Here is a 20,471-nt window from a genome sequence, read left to right as displayed (position 1 = left end):
TCCACGCTCTGGGCCCAAGAGACAGGCAGAGCTCCGGAGTCTCAATGCATGGATGAGACGATGGTGCAGGGAGGAGGGTTTTAGATTTGTTAGGAACTGGGCAACATTCTGGGGAAGGGGGAGCCTATTCTGAAAGGATGGGCTCCACCTTAACCAGGGTGGGACCAGGCTGCTGGCGTCGACATTTAAAAAGGAGATAGAGCAGCTTTTAAACTAAAAATGGGGGAAAGGCCGACAGTCGCTCAAAAGCGCATGGTTCGGGATAAGGTATCTTTCAAAGGTATCACCAAAACAGGGAAGATAGGGTATCCTGATAGTGAGGTTGCAAAAGAGACCATAGTAGATCAGGTGTCCTTAAATAAAAATAAAAATCAGACAAAAGATTGCAAATTAATACTGTCAAGTACTAAGCATGATGTAAATAGGAACAAACAGTTTGAAATGTCTATATGAGAATGCCAGGAGCCTAAGACTTCAGGTTCTGAGCATCACAAGCAACAGTCTCAAGTTACTTTGCCTGGAATGCTCTCACCTTGCAACCCATTCCCTTGCAACAGTACAAGGCAAGAGAGCTTCCCAGCTTCCTCCCCCCCCCCTCGAAAGCAGAACAGCTGCTGTTGTAAAGGAGACTGCAGACAGTGACATTGACAAACTGTAAATTCTGACAAGTATCTGCTTTATTTGTACAGCAAGAAGTGATTAAACTAACTGATGTGTTCAATTGCGTGTGGAAGTCCCCCCCCCCCTGTCCTGTGCATGTGCTCCCAGGGGCCAATGCACAACTGTTGCCCTTAAATTTCTGTGCATCTCATTACCTTTGTGCATCAGTCGCTGTTAGTAAACCACTAAATTTACCCATGGCTGCCATATTTAACGGCAACCTTTGTGCATCAGCCCCTTAGTCCCAGATGACAAATATAACCAAAACTTGAGCGCTATTTATAATGGGTGCAAGAATTGGCACTGAACGCTACTCTATAAATGGTGCACAGATTTAGGTGGTTTATAGAATAGCATGTACCATTGGGATCAGCGCTGAAATTGTAGGCGCAAGGCTTTACTAAACCTAGTGTAAATCCTCATGCCTAAATTAGGCAAGGATCCCCCAAATTCTATAATACTGCATGCATCTTTAGTGAATGCCCCCGACCCGCCCATGCTCCTCCCATAGTCACACCCCCCTTTTCAGTTGAACACTAAGAAATGTGTGCGTGCATCTTTATAGAATAGCGCGTACCAAGTTGCATGCATAAATCCAAATGGTTGCCAATCAGCAACAATAATTGGCACTGACTGGCTCATTATGCAATTAAATTATACACAGAATTTGAGCCCGTGTGCAGTTTTGAGTACCATATATAGAATCCAGGGGGAAAGTGTCATCCTCCCGCCAATTTGTACCTTGGGATCCACTTTCCCTTTGGTTATCCTCATTCCACCAGGTCTCTGAGATACCTATTATATCCTCCTCTTCATTAGTGTTTTATACCCAAATAGAGCTTCTAGTATTTGTATATTATACTCTTTAATTTATGATCCAGTCAGAGAACAATAGCCTCCTCCATGCTATTGAATGCTTAATAGAGGCACTAGCAGGCTATTTAAAGATGCTATAACTTGCTTTTTAATTACAATTTCAACTTTGATAATCTTCAGTGCCTTGCATGTGAACTGGATGCTAGCATGAATTCTGAATGTTTTATAACCCTGAAAGTTTTTTTTTCACTCTTATATAATTAAAATTATTTTGCAGGTGACAATTTTGCTTCCAGGGCAAATCAGTTACTCCCAAGTAGAAAAGGATCGCAGAAGCTTAGACACCAACACCTGATTGCCGTGAAAACAAAGAGAATGGGCCTGGTCTTGCCATAGATGGACTGACAGCTCAGCTGTTCTAAGTCACCAAACCGGAGGCCAGTGCCTTCAAACTAGACAAGATTAAAAGTCAGAAATCTGTGCCTACCCTACGATCTGCAGTCTCATCTGGAGGATTTGTTTTCTTTGAGTATCCTGTCTGGCACCAATGACAGACAGCTGTTCCTCTTGTGATCAGTTAAAGCATATGGCAAGGCTCTACAGTGTCACAGTTAGGAAATAAGCATCAGTTGGCCAAGATTATATTTAAAAAAAGAAAATAAAGACACACACAGATGATTATGAGGAAATGGTCTTTCACTGGTATGCAGACACAGAAGTCAAACTCCCTTTTCCCCTCTGTAATCATAGTAAACCTCATGCCCCCAATCCCGGTAAAATCAGGAGCATTTTCAGTGAAAAGAAAATCAAAGCTACAGCAATAGCAGCAGTAAATACAGTCCCCTTGATACTTTCAGCTTTGAATTAGCATTCAGAGATAGAAATCCTTGTATAGTTAAGGTCCAGGGTGAGTGGGTGGAACCATACTAGGTGGAGGAATACAAATCCCTACAATTGTAGCACAGCAAACCAAGGAGTAGGGTGAAAGGTAGGTACTTCCAAAAACCACTAGGGCAAAGTATCTGTCCAATATTGAAGGTACATCGAAAAGACTTGACACAGCAGTTGTGTTTCAGAGCTCTACATGCTTGCCTTCACAATAAAGATCACTTCATTGGCCAGATACAATGCCCTAATAGTTTTTGGAAGTGCCTACTTTTCACCCTATTCCTTGGTTTGCTAAGGTCCAGGGTGAAACATTGTTGATCTTATAAACAGGTGCTCTGTCAGCCTCCTAACTCTTCCATTCTTTAGGTACAATAAGTATCCTCAGCCATGACCTTGCATGCTTCACCCAGGTCTGGTTTTCCATGGTATTCACACTGAACAGGTGTGTGATACTCTTAGATACAACAGTATGTACAGTCATAGAGAATATTCTAAAACCCAGAACTTCTTTGTGGACTTTCAGGACCAAGTTGGGAAAGCTGCTTTAGATATCCTTTCTAATCTGATAAAACCTTTTGACTGGTGTGTCTGCATACCAGAGCGAGTGTTAAAAACAAAACACTGACTAGTTAAAAACTGTGGGCCCAGTATTTAGAGAAGTTGAGCTCCTAAATCTGGGCCCTATTTTCAGCTGATAGTCATCTTAATTGAAGAGCTCAAAAGTTAGGCTTATAAATCTAGGCCTGCCATTCATTTGCCTAGTGCTTAAAATTAGTGCTAAGCCACTCAGTATTTTTACTACTAAATTAAAGAGTTTAGTGAAATTTTCTGAAAATGACGTTAGTTTTCAAAGGCACTACATCCGTATATCCAGGGACATGATAGCTCACTATATTATGGCAAGAGCTGTGTCATTCAGGAAACTTCTCTGCTTCCCTTTCACAACCCCCCCTCCAGACCCTGGACTCTCATTGATCAACCAGGCAATCAGCAAGAGGAGAAAGAAACTGATATATATCGGGTTATGACTTCCTCTAGTGCCTAGGATGTGACTTGCACTTTGAAACCTAAGTCACTATGGTGCCCCCCATGGCTCAAAAATGCAAACTGGGCATTGGCTAGCTGAGGTAATAGTCATGTCCCAAAACACTGCTGTTTTCCTTCTGTGCAGGAAAGGAGATGAGGGAGATTGATTGAGGACAGGAGATTAGTGCTGGAATGGTGGGGGAGGGGTTTGTGAGAATAAGAGGAATCAATGCCAGTTGGGGAGAGGTCCACTTTCTCTCCCCATTCCAGACTCACACTTCTATTGCTGAAATGAATGCATTTCTCAATTATAAACCACTTCTCTTTTTCTGCTCCCCCATTCCAAGCTGCTTTCTCCATTCCTGTACCAATCTCCATTTTAAAACAAATAGGAGGTAATATGTTTTTACTCAATGAACAGTTGCAAATTTTGCTAGATGTGGCAAGCATGTTTGCTTGTTTTTCCAAAAAATAAAAATATTGTTGTCTGCATCAAACATAAACAACTGTACAGTTCATTAACAGGCTTCAAAGTAGGAAGTGACATGGGGACAAACTTTGTCCCTGTCCTCATGAGCTCTATCCCTATCCCCACCCTCGTGTCATTCTCTACTCCAGATCTACCCCTAAGCTACTGGTGGACTTGCATAGGACGACAAACAGCAAAGATGACTCAAAAAATTCAAGAAGATGACGCTTCTAATGTAAATACAATAAGACCAAGTTTATTGAACATGAAATAAAAAAGATAAATATAAATAAATAAATATAAACATAATGACGCGCCGATACTAGCTTCGTTCAATTCTCCCGATTTGGGTCCGCACTCAGTGATACACGTATTCTGAGAGAAAATTGGAAAGTGTATCGAACAGATGCTTTAATACAAACATTTGCATCATCTTTGAAAAACAAAAATAAAGATTGCTGGATTAGATGATGTAAATATAGGAAGTGAGCTTTCCTATGGTGAAAAGACTCCTGATGCAGACCTGGTAGGCCGAAACACAGCTGTGTCGAGTCTCATTCACCCACCTCCTTATTTTAATTTTTATATTTTTTACATCATGTTCAATAAACTTGGTCTTATTATATTTACATTAGAAGCGTCGTCTTCTTGAATTTTTTGTCATCTTCGCTATTTTGTTTGTCATCTGATTTTTTGTGAAGACTGGTTTCTTCTGTTTTTTGCATCGGACTTGTATAGGACACCATCACAAGGTCTGTCAAATAGTTATTTATCTATATCCTATATATCCACACACACATCTATATAAATAATTCTCACCTCCAATTCTGAAGCTCACAGTGTGGCAGGGAAACACTGAAGCCCTGTACTGTTGTAGCCTGTCAACACCACTCACTCTCACTCATACACCCGCCCTCAGCCACGCCCCCAGACATGTCCCATCCAGACATAATTCGCAACCCCAACGTTCGAATGAAGCCCCCAAGCTCCACCCACTTCCTAAAGGGTTCATAAGTTCATGGTGGTGAAGCCTCTCTACTCACCATGTCTTTCGGACATGCCCCTGCGTCGAGCGTGATGACGTCACAACCAAACTGCGTACATGTAACAGCTTCGCCGGCGAATCGGGAGCAGGGACCCTAACAATCTGTTGTGCGTATGCGTCGCCCCCCCCCCCCCCCCCTCCCAGGTGCCGACAAACACAACCGTTCACAGGCCTGGAACCTCCAACGGAACGAGAGGTAAGGAAGGAACGGGTCAGGAGGTGGAGCCAGGATGCAAGTGGCCAATCCGGGGCATCGGAGGCATGGCAACAGTTCCCGGGCCCCGCACCCGCAAGAGAAGCGCTATCCTTGCAGCACCGGCGCTGCCAAAATGCCTGCCACTCCAAACTGCACCACTGGCAACAGCGACGCACCGGCACCGCCATGATGGCCGGCGTTACAATCAAGGCGACGAGTGTGGTGTCGGAGCATCGGCCCAGCCAGCATGGCTGATGCTCCCCTTCACGGAGGTGGCGCCAAGCAGTGGCCAGGACGCGGGGAGCGGCCAAGATGCACACCAGGTGAGGACCGCGACAGGTGCTCAATTAAAAAGAAGTTGGGTTATTCAGATCTTCAGCTGTCTCAGAAGTGCACGCGCACCGTAAAAACTGTTCAACAGGCCCTCATAGCAGTCAGGGAAGCTGGGATTGAAGGCCTGGCAGTGCCTCTCTCCAGCAAACCTGTGAGACCCCACAGGTTCCACACTAAATGACAGAAACTGACCACAGGAAAGAGAATGAGGAGGCAAATCAAGTAGCAGTGACGATTCAGAAGCACACAGACCATCTCACACCTCAGACACCCAGGATTTGAAAGCACCCAAGGACAGCAGTGGAAGACCAATGTAGCAGTCACACACACAATGGAATGAATGGGGGCAGATGAACAGGGAATATTGATGGTAGAATGGAAAGGCAAGGAGTGTGTATGGAAGATTGAATGGAATGCTGCAAGGGGTTGGGGGAGGAATCACTGTTGGGGCTATGGTTCAGGAGACTGGGTTAGGTAACAGATCCTCTGGAGAAAAAACTGCCAATGTTTGGGTTCAATATGGGAGGAGAGGGGAGGGGCAGGAGAAGTAGAGGAGATGGGGATACAGGGGCGAAGAACAAGACTATTGGCAGGACATGGAGGGAGGGAGGGGATGCACCCTGAAACTGAGAGGGAGGGTAAAAAACCCTGGAACAGGGAGGGGGAGGGGCCCCTGTGAGGGAGGAGGAGGGCCCCTGGCACACACTCTCAGACTCACACATAGTCTCTCTCACACACACTCGCACCCAGTCTCTCTCACTCACACACACACACACTCTCTGAAACACACACAATCTGAGGAAAACCTTGCTAGCGCCCGTTTCATTCCTGTCAGAAACGGGCCTTTTTTTACTAGTACAAATATATATCTCAGCTTATTCTAGACAGGTGACAGTAGAACTCAATTTACTAAAGTTTGGATGTTGTTTATACAAATTTTGTTTGGATGCAATTTAATACTCAGGACTGGAGCAGATATTGCTATTTTCAGAGTTCCTTGGCAGCACTCCCCTTTCTCTCAGATAACTTTCCATACTTCTCAACTGTAGTCTCTGGAAATTATTTTGTTTTTCAGGTTACACCTAAACACAAACTAAATCTTTTTTTCATATGTGATATTCCCATTAATGGTGAAGTACCAAGACACAGACAGATAGGGGAGTCACTGGCAAGGGCTATTTGAGCTGGCATCAATGTCACAAATCTATGCAAATACACACAACCCCCTACTCACCATACATAGACACAGGATACTTTAATTCTAATAAGTATTTTCTATATAAAGTTATGGAAACCTTTGTCATAGCAATGAGTAACAATAGCTGGTACAACAGTTTTATTAACAAGTACAGAACATTTCAAGAAATATCTAGAAACCACATATAACACGCTGACCTAGCACTTTCCTTATTTAAGAGTTTAATAGATGTTCAACATCTGTAGTTACTAGGCATGTAACATACATTTAAGTCATTAACAATGTCAGTTTTCTTAACAAGCTGCAGATCAATTGTGAGTGCTAGGCCACCCTGTGGAGATAAGAAAAGAACATGAGAGGCTACACATGTTAGGAACTCTTAATCAGAAAATGAATGCAGCATCAAAGTAGGGCAGGGGAAGCATCTTTGGAGACCTGTGTTGATAAAAGAGGAAAGATAATCAGGGGTGCATGGCTTCATCAGGGAGGAGATTATAAAAATAAAAGAAAATGGAATCACAACTTACCATGCAGAGAGGGAGTCTGTGTGTCGGCGGAACTCGGAGGTACCAAGGGGTACTATCAAACTGTGATGGGAGACTGTGTAGAGAAAAAAAAAAGGAAAGCTTTTGGGGTGGCATCAGTATGTAAAACAGCGAGAGAAGTTTTTTTTGTTTTTTAATAAAAGAGAAATGGCAGCCACAACTTACCTGGACCAGCAAGAGAGGAATGGGGATAGATGAAGCGGAGATGATAGTGTTTAAGGCAACTGTGAAGGATACAAACAGGAAAGAGCATTAGGGGTGGTTCAATATTTGACAAACATCAGGGGGAGCACAGGAAAGAGAAATGAGAGCCACAGCTTACCAGGAGAAAGGAGAAGAGCCAAAGGAGTGGCAAAGCCAAGGAATGAGATTGAAGATGATCCCATGTTGCAGTGTGTACCTGTTGAGAAAAGACAGATGAAAACCACAGTAGGTGCCGTGAATAATCAAGCATATTACATCAACTGAAAAGGTAAAAAAAAAAAAAAAAATAGACCCACAAAATATGAAGGGGACTCACAAGTTATTAGCGTTACAGGCTCACTGTCATCATTCTCTTGGTGGACCATAGAAGACCCCACTTTGGCTTGTCCATCTTCAGCTCCTACAGCAGCAGGTAAGCCGTCTACAACTGCCACGCATGAAATCCCCTCCTGCAGACATGATCCTGTCAATAATAACCATGCATACACACATTTAAATGATGCCCCACTCTCCCCCTTTCAAACTAATATAATCACCCAGATACTCCATACAACCTACTCACCAGTTTCCACATCTGTGGGCACTTCCGGATGTGCCCAACCATGAGACAAGCCAACCACAATGTGTGGCTGTATAGTCACCCTCACCAGCAAGTCAAAAGGCGTCAGCTGCAGCAAATATGGTGGCACCCCACCTGTCTGACAATGTTTTTTGCCATTTTGTTTCCTTTACCTCAATGCACATATCACACCAACGACAGGTGATCTGGCTGACAGCATGCTTCTTCACCCCAGGCAAACTAATCTCTGCTGCAACACGCTCCTATATTCTCCTTTTTTCTCCAGCACATGTCTGTGCCAGAAATAAGCCTGGGTATTCACCACAGGCAGAATCTTTGGTACAGTTTTCCTGCTCAGTGAAGTGTGCTGTGCGCACATTCCCATCTGCTCGTTACCGCTGTCTCTTTCCCCATCACAATTTCTGCAACTGCTTCTCCTGCAACAGAGCTCCCTTGCAGGATGTTCTCCTCCATGGCTAATCCAAAAAAACAAACAAAAAAAACCAACAAATGAACAAAAAGCTTGTTAGACAAAACACACCACAAAAACATACATAGAGCTCAACACTCAACTCAGGAGAAACTAGCACTAAGCAGAAAACACGCAGCACAAATGGCTCCCTAAAATTGCCAATATGAACAGCAAGGTGCCACGAAGACAAAGGGACAAGCATGCACAGCCATCTGGCTTTATATACATCTCAGTATTTACAACATTTTTTCAGCACTTCCTTCCTTCATGGCATGTACACATGGCATGCATGCACTTTATGGCACTATATTCATTTTTTTTTTTAAGTTGAGCATTTTGTGAGTTTTGCAGTAAAATCTCTCTGAAACAGATGTGAACAATTGTCTCATTTGTGCATGTACCAGCATTCTTGTAATGTACAAATAGAAACGTATGGCTGGCAGGCTAACAGTTGATGAAAATTATGCAGGAACCAAATTTTAGTGCAGTTATTACATGCAGGGTGAAAAACCAAAACTATAGACGTACCTGTCATATCTTGTTAATTTGGCCATCAACTATAACAGTGTAAATGCAAGAAGGCAGCATTTTTTCCCCATTAGCCACACAACCTGGCTGCTATTCCAGCGCGAAACAAATGTGCATTTGTACAGTCATCTCCTCCTAGTAACAGCGCAATTTAAGTGTGCTTAAAATGTTTTTGCGCTACAGAATCATTTGCACATGGCTGGACTGCATGTCTTTCTGCATGGGCCCCAGTGTGTGTTCTCTCTGCTTTGGGGATGGCAGCTTTTCATCGTAATATATGGACAGGCATATGCTGCTGGCACCCAGACAATGCTAATAGAATTCCAAGAAGCATCTGTACACTATGGACTGCCGTGCACTGTCCGATTACTACGGGATTTGCACGTGAGACCTTACCGACTAGGTGGTGGTAAGGGCTCAGGCAGTAAATAGCCACACACTCATTTTAATATTTGCGCACGGCTATTTACTGCCTCATTTAACAAAAGGTATTTTTCTCGCCAAAGTAAAAAGTGGCCTAGCACGCCAATTTCATGTGCCAAAACTAGTGCAGGCCACTTTTTTACCGCGGCTTAGTAAAAAGGCCCCTAAATGAGGGAATGCTGTCAACACAGGCTTACAAATGTTTCCATATAGCCACCTCCAACTGCTAGCTCTGGCTGCTTTCAGAGCATATCTGCCTTACTGACAGAGGCACAGTGAAGTGGACTGTTGGCAGGGGAGAGTGGAGGGAAGAATCTATAATTACATGCTGCAGGTGTGAAAATTTACAATTCACAGGGCTCCAGCACCTCTATACAGGACACAAATGTATTCATTGGAAGGGCAGTCAAAAATGCTTGCCCATACTTCAACCGTTACTTGGCCTCATTTAAATATCATACAAATGTTTATTAGGCTTGTCCACAACAAACAGGGAAATAAAAGGGAAAAGGGATGGGATCTGATATACCGCCTTTCTGAGATAGAAAAGGAGTTAAGCAGATTAGCCAGGAAAGCCACTCTAATAGTTACGGTATTACAAAATCTTTAAAAAAAAAAAAAAAAAAAAAAAAGCTTCTATGGAGAGCAAAGTAAGCATCTACTGCAGGAATGTTGAAGGCATATGCACTTTTGATCCCTAATGCTGTCCTATTGCAGACTTTGCTAGATATGAGTGGGAAAGATAAACAGGAGGTCTTAAATTAAATAAAGATGGTGGAAGACCTGAGCTTTCTGATTCTTACAATTATTTGGCTTCACTATTCCATTTTATATTTAATTTGGAATAAGACGAAGTCCATCCAATACTGAGTGGAACTTAGTCAATTAGAAGGGAGAAAGGGTCAAGTCTCGCCTGCATAGGATAAGGAAGTGGGGGGGGGGGGGGGGGGGGGGGGAGAATAAGGTCTTTGGGTGGGGTTGTACTTGCTGGTCAAATATGGAAAAGTATGCCTGGCACAACACGCTAAAGCACAGTAAACATGACGGGGGCACCAAAAGCCATGGCAAACTGTGCTACCTGTTGCACCTGACTGCTCTCTCCTCTCCCCTCCCATGCTTCTGGCATCTCTCCCCCGTACCCCACCTTCTCCAAATGCAGTCCAACACCTCTCACCCCTTTCTACCATGGGCCCAGTTTTTCTTTCCCTCGAGTATGGCATCTCTTTCCCTCCCACCTCTCCTGAGTCTAGCATATCTACCTCCCCCCCCCCCCCCCACACCGTCCAGCCTCTCTCTCTCTCTCTCTCTCCCCCCTGCCTCCTCAGGTGGTCCTGTAAACTTGCTCGGATAGCCATCAGCCGTGTAAGCGGGTTCTCTCCATTCAGGCCCAAGGGTCTTCCTGCAGCTGTGTCCCACCTCCTTTGATTTACCTTCCCTTTTCTGTGAAGGCAGGACGCGGCTGCAAAAGGCCCTTAGGCCTGCTCAAATGGAGGGAACCCTCTTGGGCTGCTGACTGCTATCCAGGCAACTTTACAGGACTGCTGGAGGGGGAAGGGGAGATGCAGGACTCAGTCATTTACGGTTTTGCATATGACTCCTTGGTTACTCAATTAGATTTTACTTTCTTTTCTATCACTAATACACGCCATTCTAAGAATCGCTGTACATTGTTCTCTTCTCCTCCTTTAGGTTTAAAATATAGTAGACACTGGAATGCTTCTTTTTTTGTTTTCTCTGTTTTAATGTGGAATGATCTTCCATTGAAGCTTAGGTTAGATTCTTCTTATTTGAGGCTGAACTCACCTTTTAGAGAAATTTATGTCAGTGTAACTGAATTTGTTTATAACTATTCTCTGTTATCTTTATTATTTGTAATGTGATTATTCATGTATTGCAAACCACTTAAGAGCTATCGAATTCTGTGGTATATAGATTCTGGATAGATTAGAGAGGAGAAGAGACACTGGGTCCACGGAGGGAAGAGAGACCTTATGACAGGGGTACAGAGATACTGGTCCACAGATTTGGGGAGGGGGCAGGCGGGTGGAGAAACGAGAGATATCCAATGAACAGGGGAAGGAAGAGAAGGGTACAGACACTGGGTCCACAGAGGGAAGGGGGCGAGAGATATGCGGGACATGGGGGGGGTAAAGGGGAGAGAGGGGGACACAGAGGACATAAGAACATAAGCATTGCCATACTTGGGCAGACCAAAGGTCCATCAAGCCCAGTATCCTGCTTCCAACAGTGGCCAATCCAGGTCACAAGCACCTGGCAAAATCCCAGAACAGCAAAACAGATTTTATGCTGCTTATCCTAGAAATAAGAAGTGGATTCCCCCCTCCCCACCCCAAGCCCATTTTAATAATGGACAGAACAAATGGGATGTAGCAAAGCAGTGCCCAAAGTACGGTGGGATTAAAAATTTAACCCTTTAGTGTCCAATGTTCCCATCAATCTGTTCCCATATGGCTTATTACGGGAACATTGGACACTAAAGGGTTAAGTCAAGGAGTGTGCTATATCTGATTATAACTAACTAAACTGCTAGCGACAGTTTTAATACGTATGCGGATATAGAAGTGAAAATCGGAAGAAGAACATGGCCAAAGTAAGGGAGCTGAATGTATCAGACAGAACAGAAGTGGAGAGATCCAACTGAAGGAACAGCCAATCCACTCAGAGGAAAAACCGGTAAAAGACACATCGAGTTTGAAAATGGGACAGATCAGCCAGAGGTTCCATAAAGCATTTCTATGGGAAAAGTAGTAAATGAACGTCAGTCTACTGCAGTAGCTGGAACTGCAACATAGCACTTAGGAAACTCCACCTTTTAAAACGCCTTCCTCGTTTCCTTTTCCAGACACAGACACACTGAAAGCCAATACATATGCTGATACACAGACACACAAAGCACACACCAGGGTTAAAAGTGATCTGAACGAAGAAAATAAGAAGCAACATAAGCAGTGTAAAGCTAGATACAGATAAAGAAGGCTAAGAGAGAATATGGAGGAAAAATCTGCCGTGGGGACAAAAACTGATAGTAACACCTTTTTCAGATACATCAGAAACAGAAAGCCTGTGACAGAAACCATGGGACCATTAGATTATGAAGGAGCAAAAGGGGCACTCAGGGAGGACAAGGCCATAGCAGAGAAATGATTTGCTTCAGTCTTTACAGAAGAAAGTGTAAGATCTACCTGTATAGGAAATAGTTTTCAAGGGCGACAATGTGGAAGAACCGAAAGAAATCTCAGTGAACCTGGAAGATGTACTAAGACAAACTGACAAGTTAAAGAGTGATAAATCACCTGGACCGGATGGCATACACCCCAGGGTACTGAAAGAACTCAAGCATGAAATTGCTGATCTGTTAGTGATCGGTAATCTGTCATTAAAATCATCCTTAGTATCTAAAGGTTGGAGGGTGGCCAATGTAACGCCAACTTTTCCAGGGTGATCTGGGAAATTACAGACTGGTAAGCCTAGTCAGTGCCTGGGAAAATAGAGGAAACTATTATAAAGAATAAAATTACGGAACATATAGACAAACATGGTTTAATGGGACAGAGTCAGCATGGGTTCAGCCAAAGGAAGTTTTGCTTCACCAATTTGCTTCATTTCTTTGGAAGTATAAATAAACATGAAAAAAGGTAAGCCGGTTGATGTAGTGTATCTGGATTTTCAGAAAGCTTTTGACAAAGTTCCTCATGAGAGACTCCTGAGAAAATTAAAAAGTCATTAGGAGGCAATGTTCTTCTGTGGAATAGGAATTGGTTATCGGACAGAAAACAGGGGGAAGGGTGAAATGGCCAATTCTCTCAGTAGAGGAGGGTGAACAGTGGAGTGCCGCAGGGATCTGTATTGGGACCGGTGCTATTTAACATTTATAAATGATATGGAAATCAGATTGATGAGTGGGGTGATTAAATTAGCAGGTGATACAAAACTATTCAAGGTTGTTATTCAAGGAAGATTCTCTACTATTCCAATGTGATCACTAAACCCACATACTTTGCCAAATTTTAGAGGCTTCCCTCCTCACTTTAGTGAACGAAACACACAACTGTCGAGCCCAGTGGATGGTTTACCATAACTCCTCTGGCAGTTTATTCCAATAAACTAGGACTTACTAACACACGATGGGGCTCATTTTCAAAGCACTTTACATAGGGTCTCATTTTCAAAGCATTTAGACTTTATATAGTTCCATGGGTTACTACGGAACTTTGTAAGTCTAAGTGCTCTGGAAATACACCTCTATAAGCTTCATGTCTCCACTTCACTTTTGGGCAAGATTCCAAAGTCAGGATTAATAATAAGCTTTCAGTTCAAGATCTAAGCATATGAGAAGGTTCACACTGACAAATTACCCTGAATAGATAAGCAAGTGTTTGAAAAGTAAAATAATTTAACTACCAGAATCATCAATTTAAACACGCAACTTTCCCTACCAATAACCAAATGAAATTTTAAGGCTAGGACATGCACTTTTCCCATCTACTCCCCCTCCTCAGAGAAATGCAGCTGCTGCATTTTGTATTCTTTGCAACTGTTTGAGAAGTTTCCACGAAATCTCTAAATACAGCACACAATTGTCAAGCAAATGTATCAAGTGTATGTGACCATCTACAAAGCTTGCATATCTAAAAACGGTTTTAACTGCCTAATTGTCAGCTTCCAAAATGCCACTTTAGTAATATCTACCTGCTTTTGATCTACTCCATCTTCTTCTATAATCACACCTAACACTAACCTGTACCTCACTCCCAATTTTCACTCCTCCAAGTTGTTCACTAGAGATGTTTTCCAACCCCAAACATGTAAGGGGGGGGGGGGGGGGAAGGAGGGTAATAGTCACTATCAAACATATGGAAAGCAAAAGGTTCAAAACTGAAAATGTCAAAATATTTTGCTAGAAATGGCCAAAGGGAAGGGATCTCTTCATTGCAAGTGAAATGATATATGAATAAAACCACAACTGCCCAGGGGTGGTTCAGAAACAACCTTTAAATCCCCTCAAAGGGCTTTTATCACTGGTTTTTGCTCCGGTAAAAAGAGACAGCAGAAAGCAACTGCAAAATGGAGAAAAAACTGCTGTTCCAAAAACCCCAAAGAAACTATACACAAATTTGCAATGATTAAAAGTTTTCTGGTCCACCGGGGTGGATTCAAAGGCTTACAAAATAATATATCAAAAAGTGAGCCAGAAGGCTAGAAAAAAGAAACAGAGTTCCATGCTGAAATAAAGCGCAATCTTCTCCATTTTTTTATTTTCCAAATGCCAGCATACCATAAATCCCTGACAAGGGCCTCCTTGTTTCGCAATGGCTGCGTCAGGAGCAAAGGTCAACTTGGGGGTAATATTCAGCCAGTGATTTTTAAACACTAACTGTGGCCAGTAAAATAAGCCTAAATATTCAGTGCCGGCCCATGTGCAGGTCCTGGCCCTGAATATCTAGGGCTAACTGGCCTGCTACTAGCCACTAGAGCTTATGTGGGTCCCAGACAAAAATCGGCTGGGACCTGCATAACTTTCATTTAGTCCTCTGGAGGAGGGTGCTGAAATAGAAAAGAAAGTTATGTGGGTGCTGGCCCCCGCATAGCTAAGCAGTTCGAATTAGGACAGCATTTGAGCCATCCTAAATTTGCCCATTTAGCTATGTGGGTGCTAGCACTAAATATTGCTGGCACCTGCCTAACTGCTGGCTCCTCCCCAATGCTGCCCCCCCCCCCCCCGTACCATTCTTGACTGGCCCTAGCCGATATTCAGCTGAATATCGGCAGTTGGGTAGCCCTGAGCAATTAAATCATTTTGAATATCAGGCAGGTATTCTTTAACATCTTCAATTTCAATTTATTATCCTCTAACCATCTTTTTTACCCTCAAACTCATACATAATCTGGTCATAACTTCAGTTAAATCTCCTTCCATGACCATTTGGACATCATCTGTGTATATATCTTATCTCAAGAAATTGAAAGACCTATCTCTCCCAACGGCTATAAATAAATGTACAAAAGTGGAGATAAAAAAGGAACCCTGAGGATTAGCCCACTGTAGGGTATAGCAATTGGAACAATGTCTCTCGTATTTGACTATAAAACTACATTGGAGGAGTTCTGAGAGTATAGAGGACACCTCTCTGGTAAGTAAACATTATTTTGCTCTGTGCTTTGACGATTTAGATAAAAGAAAAATTGAATGTTTATTGATTTTTAAAAAATCAAAATTTGTTAACTAGTTTAAATAATATAAAATCCTTTTCCTCAGTTTTAAACTTGAACTTTCTGTCAGAGGTTGAAACTTAACAGTTACAGTCCACAGCATTAACAGATAACCTCTAGAAGGCACAGCAGGGCCTGGTTCAGTCTTCTTTCCCACCCAACCCCCAGCACATCTCTTCATTTATAGTCAATTATTCTAATTAGGATAACAAGAGGGGAGTTTGTCATTATAGAGTATTTTCATCTGCAAGTAACTAGTTTTAATAATTTTATACTTGCTGAGAAGCAAACACTAAACACATCTCAAAATACACCATATAATTTAAAGGTTCTTTATACAAGTCTAATATCCTTAGTACCTTAACAAATTTTAATTAAACAAACAACTCAACAATACTAAAATACAGATAGCAGTCCAGAAGTGAGAAGGGTGCTACCAGTCTTTTGCACTGTGTCTCACATGAATAATATCTCCCAGTTGGTGAGAGGTTATATGTGTGTGTTCAATGCAAAGAGCTCCTAACTCTCGGAAAATGTCCAGTCTCTTGAGGCTAGAGGAGCTGAGGCAAACAGAGGTACATAGAAAAGACCTATAGAACATAGTAGAGAAGTTCCACTTCCAGTCCGTCAATCCCTGTACTTCCTTAGAGGAGGGAGGTGTCCTAGAAGAAGAGCATCACCCTGGTGAAATAGGAAGTAATCCTATAGCCAAGAGATGCAATATTCTCTCACTCCGAGGATGTGTCCCCAGGGGCTTCTGCCCAGGAGGGAAGGGTTAGGACAGACATTGTAGTTGATGATTCCATTATTAGGCATGTAGATAGCTGGGTAGCTTGCAGACATGAGTATTGCCTGGTCACTTTCCTGCCTGGTGTGAAGGTAGTGGACCCCACGTTACCTAAATAGGATGTTAGATAGTGCTAGGCAGGAGTCAGCTGCCTTGGTATATGTGGGTACCAATAACACAGGAAAAATTCAGAATGGAAGTTCTGGAAGCCAAATTTAGGCTCTTAGGTAGAAGCTGAAATCCAGATCGAGGGTAGCATTTTTAGATATGCTCCCCATTCCATGTGCAGGGCCCAAGAGGCAGGCAGAGCTCCAAAGTCTCAATGAGTGGCTGAGAAGATGGTGAAAGGATGAGGGATTTAGATTTGTTAGGAACTGGGCAACATTCTAGGAAAGGGGGAGCCTATTCCGAAAGGGTGGATGCCACCTTAAACCAAGATGGAACAAGGCTGCTGGCACGAACATTTCAAAAGGAGACAGAGCAGCTTTTAAATCAGAATGGATGAGGGGGGAGAGAGCCACCAGTCGCATATGGTTCAGAGTGGGGTATCCTTAAAACAGGACATTTGGGGAAGCCCAAGAGAGAGATTTCAACAATGGAGAAACAAAGCCAGGAGTGTTTAAGGGGAGTACAGAGTAAGGGATGCAAATTATCCCCATCAACTTCTAAGCAGCTTGTAGGGAAAAAACACAATTTGAAGTGTATGTATACAAATGCCAGAAGCCTAAAAAAACTGGAGAGTTTAAAAAAATGTTGCATTTTCAAAACGCTGGTGTTGGCATTTAAAGTGTTTCGTGGCATGGCACCAAGATATGTTTCCGATAAGCTGAAAATTTATACTCCTAAGCGATCATTACGTTCTCAGAGCAAGAGGCATTTTCTTTTACCTCCTGCGAGATCCTTTCAGTTAGAGTGTGCTCTCACCCGAGCTTACTCTTATTTTATAACCTGATTATGGAACAAGATTCCTATGAGATCTATTAATGATGTTTTGGAATTTCGTATGGCTGTGTGTTTTAACCTAGCGACTTGATGAGTTGAAATGGAAATGCTCAAGCTGGAACTGTTTAATTTAATTTTGTTATATGTTGTACTGTTTTATTATATTATGAATGTAATTCTGCATCGTGCTCTGGGCGCTGTTGGAAGGATGGGCTAAGTAATGGAATGAATTACAAGTTAGAGTATATAGCACAATAGGAATCTGAGACCTGGTGGAAGGAATAAAATCAATGAGACACTTATCAGGGTACAAATAATATCTCAAAGATAGAGTGGATCAAATTGGGGTTGTGCTATATGTTAGAGGTAATTGAGTCAGCTTTTAATCTTTTTTTTTTTTTTTTTTAAATGCTCAGCAAGAGAATTCTAATCTAAGTGCTAATGGCAACGTGTTCCATAGTTTAGGACTAGCGTAACAAAGCTGTTTCAGGTGTAATGTCCGGCCATAAGCAGGAAGGAAGGAAGGAAGGTAGAGAGCGCAGACATTGTGCTGGGGTATATGGGACCAGCAAGTTAAGAGATATAACCTCAGGCAGAGGGGAGACATCCTTTAAGATAAGAAGCTTAAGAATAGTAGGATGCATATCTAATTCAATATTCATAAACGTAGATTATACCTTGGCAAGTCAAACTGTTTTGTGTTTTCCGGCTCATAGTTTAAATGTACAGATACAGACCAGTCTCATCAAATGCCAGTGTCCAAGGATGACTTTCACAGCCCCAAGACAGTGCATCTTTAAAATATTTTATTAGCCTGGTCAGTGTACCACCTCAAGCTAATCACTTTATTGCATTTCTTGGTAAACATTTGTATCCCCCTTCCCCACACATCATTTGAATGCTGTTGTGCAAGGCATGAGATATATATGGACATTTCACAAGACAAATACAGTCATGTGTAACCAGGTCACCCTTCCAGGTGAGAGCCGGGGTCGACCCTGCTTAGCTTGGCTAGCTTTTCCCCGGTACGAGCTGCAACCACGGCCTTGCTGCACTGCTTGTCCTAGTTTAACTGCTGCCCAGCAACCAGGATCAGCTCACGACTGGGACACACAAAACTCCAGCAGTCTTATAGTTCTTGAAAACCACAGGTCTTTATTCTCTCAGCATCTTTTAATACAGCTTTAATCTTCAAGCAGTTTCTTCATCAAGAATGCAAGAGTCAGTTCAGTTTTTCCACATTCAGCTTATTAACACAGTCCAATCTTAACTCAGAATATCACACCCAGCAAACCTTTGTCTTGCTCCCCATTGTAGCCTCCCCTCATCAGCACTATCTTCTACCCTTAGATAGTTTATGGGTTAGCTTCTTCCACCAGTGGCTTCCCCACTGGATTATCTTATCCTCTCCAAGTATGCACAGCTTGGGCCACACTCCCGCCACCAAAGCCTTTACCTTTCCTGAGGAAGTTTGAGCAAACCCTCCAACCTCCATGCACTCCTCCTTACCTTCTCCTTCTACCTCCTCTTTATTCCACTCCATCTCCTCCTCCCCAAGCTCCACCAGCTGTTCCCCATCTCCAGGATCAGACCTCATCTCCCAATCAGTCACTCCACCCTCCCCCTCCTGGGAGTTCAGCTGACCCTGCACTGGCTTCTGGGAAGTGTAGTTTTTCTCCTGTATTACAGCTTTCCCTGGCCGTTTGATCCCTAGAGGGCGCCCTGTTCTCCTAGCTGGGCTGAATGAACGGGGATGATGCCGGCTGAAAGACCCACTATCCCCTTTCCCTCGCACCAGCCCTCCAGAGTGCTCACACACCCCCCTGCTCAAACGATTGCCAGTCTTCTCCTGGCCTGTACTGGCAATTCGCGAAAGAACATCTGCGTTTGTCAGAAATTTGCCTGATCTATGCTCCACCTTGAATTGATAGGGCTGTAAAGCCAGATACCACCTTGTGAGACGACCATTACTATTTTTCATCTGGCCCAACCACCTCAAAGGCGCATGATCCGTAACCAGAGTAAATTTCCGACCATCTAAATAGTAATGGCACATCTGCACGGCCCATTTTATCGCTAAACATTCTCTCTCTATGGTTGAGTACCTGACCTCATGGGGGAGCAGTTTCCGGCTCAGGTACATCAGGGGATGTTCCTGCCCCTCGTGTACCTGAGACAACACGGCCCCCAAACCTACCCCCGAGGCATCAGCTTGCAGTACAAAGGGCTTATCAAAATCCACGGCTCGCAGCAGGGGTTCCTGACACAGGGCCACTCTCAACTCATTGAACACCCGCAGCCCTTCCTCCTCCCATCGTAGACTGTTGGGGGACCCCTTCTGAAGTTTATTAGTGAGGGGTGTAGCAATGGAGGCAAAGTGGGGTATGAACCTCCTATAATACCCCACTAGGCCCAAAAAGCTCCTTAACTGCTTCTTATTTTTGGGGTATGGAAAGTCCTGGATACTCGCTACCTTATCCCAGAGCGGAATTATTTGACCATTCCCCACCCAGTATCCCAAATATTTAACCTTCTCCTGCCCAAAACAACACTTTTGCGGGTTCAAAGTCAAACCTGCTTGACGGAAAGCCTCTAATACCGCCCTCACCCTTATAATATGCGAGGGCCAATCCTCACTCTGAATGATAACATCGTCCAGGTAAGCCGCCGCATATTGCTGATGCGGTCTTAACACCTGATCTAACAACCGCTGGCAGGAAGCTGCCGCTGAATTAAGACCAAACGGCATGCGTTTAAATTGATAGAGCCCCATGGGTGTAGAGAAAGCTGTCTTAGGCTTGGCCTCCTGAGTCAGAGGGATCTGCCAATACCCTTTTGTCAAGTCCAGGGTGGACAGATATCGTGCAGTACCCAAGCGATCCAAAAGCTCATCAATACGTGGCATCGGATAGGCGTCGGCATCAGAGAGCGCATTAACTTGCCTAAAGTCGATGCAAAACCGCCACGTACCATCGGACTTGGGCACTAACACCACAGGACTCGACCAGGGACTGACAGATTCCTCAATGACCCCAAAATCCAGCATCTCCTGTACCTGTCGGACCACCTCTTGTTTCTTTGGGGGTGAGAGACGGTAAGGTCTCTGTCTGACCACCCGGCCCGGCTCCGAGATGATATCATGCATGATA

General features: G+C 43.5%; 1 protein-coding gene and 1 long non-coding RNA gene across 2 annotated transcripts in view; both read right to left on the bottom strand.

Annotated features, from left to right (window-relative positions):
• RAB12 (RAB12, member RAS oncogene family) overlaps window positions 1-20,471 on the bottom strand; it is an 88,970-nt gene that overhangs the window by 45,126 nt on the left and 23,373 nt on the right. The window lies entirely within an intron of this gene.
• LOC115476777 lies at window positions 6,762-8,591 on the bottom strand. The gene is made up of 6 exons (XR_003943231.1): window positions 7,943-8,591; window positions 7,697-7,843; window positions 7,499-7,576; window positions 7,342-7,400; window positions 7,159-7,231; window positions 6,762-7,066 (listed from the first exon to the last, which is right to left on the bottom strand). It is a non-coding gene; the product is annotated as an uncharacterized LOC115476777 (long non-coding RNA).

This window comes from Microcaecilia unicolor, chromosome 1 (genome assembly GCF_901765095.1).
Source record: "Microcaecilia unicolor chromosome 1, aMicUni1.1, whole genome shotgun sequence".
Taxonomy (NCBI): domain Eukaryota; kingdom Metazoa; phylum Chordata; class Amphibia; order Gymnophiona; family Siphonopidae; genus Microcaecilia; species Microcaecilia unicolor.
This window is presented reverse-complemented; position numbering and strand designations above follow the sequence as displayed.